Raw genomic sequence first — 1,136 nt, forward strand, 5'->3', positions numbered from 1 at the left:
CTTTTGACGGCTACAAATTGCAGGATGTTTTTCCCAGAAACAAGGTGGCTAACTTTAATTCCCTGCTATCCCTTTTCCACCTGGTTAAGACAGAATCTGCAGCATGATTGGGGCCCCAACACCTCCAAAGCCTTGGCCAACCAGTCCTTTCCGACCTGCCGTTTTTCTAGGTCTAGCATTTTCAACCTAATACAAGCCATTCTGGCTCCTCTCCACTTGCCCATCCTTTTCTTTAAATTTACTAGGGAGGTTCCTGTCACCCACCTGGGGTTCTGCCCACACAGGCCCGGCTAAGACAGAGCCGGCAGTGCTCTCGGCACGGTTGTACTCCGGCTACTCAACCAGCCAGCTCACTTTCTCCTTGGGGACCCGGCTTCGCTCCACCTGGGAGCCAGGGTACGAGATGTCCGCGCCTTGCTGTGGGGGTTCCCAGCAGCGCCCTTCGAACCTGACATAATGAAGTTGAGACGAAACCCACGTGAGGAAAAAGGGCTCCAGCTGGAGGGGTTATTAGGACAGGGCTGGGCCTGACTGCCACAGGGGCCGGGGTCACGGAGAGAGACACGGTCGCTAAAGCCTTTGCCGGGCGGTGTCCAGCCATTCACCACCCAGCGGCCCGCGGGGCTTTCAGTAGCTCTCACCGGGGCGCGGTCTCCACAACAGATCGGGGGGACACGCCAGCACCCTCCGCTCTCGCCCCCGGGGGCAGGTGCCACGTTTATCTCATAACCGCCCTGCGATGGCCGGGCCTTCCTAAGAGACCGTCTCGTGCTTCCAACCGCGACGACGGGGTGCTGGGACCCCGCGTGGGGCTGACAGCGCGGCCGGGACAGCGGGGCTGCACCACGACCCCAACCCCGCGCTCCCTTGCAGCCGTCGTGGCCTTTTTATTTTAAATTGAGAGACTCCGACATCTGGAAGTGCTCCCAAATGGGAAGTGCTGGGGTTGAGAACATGGCCCTACCACCACCAATAAAACTGCCAAATGACAAGAGTGCTTTGCTACTTACCCAGGCATTAGCCATTTACGGGTACATTCATTTCACTAGATACAGGACCTCGGTCTGTTTTGGGGACAGCAGAATGAACGTGGGGGTGGGGGTGGACCAAATTCCCTGATCTCGGAGAGGGAGAAC

The 1,136-nt window shown here is 57.9% G+C and overlaps 1 pseudogene; it reads right to left on the bottom strand.

Annotated features, from left to right (window-relative positions):
- The window catches only part of LOC103581926, a 2,042-nt pseudogene extending 1,441 nt beyond the window's left edge, over nucleotides 1-601 (bottom strand).
- Between the last annotated feature and the right edge of the window lie 535 nt (nucleotides 602-1,136).

Source organism: Galeopterus variegatus, unplaced genomic scaffold (assembly GCF_000696425.1).
Source record: "Galeopterus variegatus unplaced genomic scaffold, G_variegatus-3.0.2 Scaffold14322, whole genome shotgun sequence".
Taxonomy (NCBI): Eukaryota; Metazoa; Chordata; class Mammalia; order Dermoptera; family Cynocephalidae; genus Galeopterus; species Galeopterus variegatus.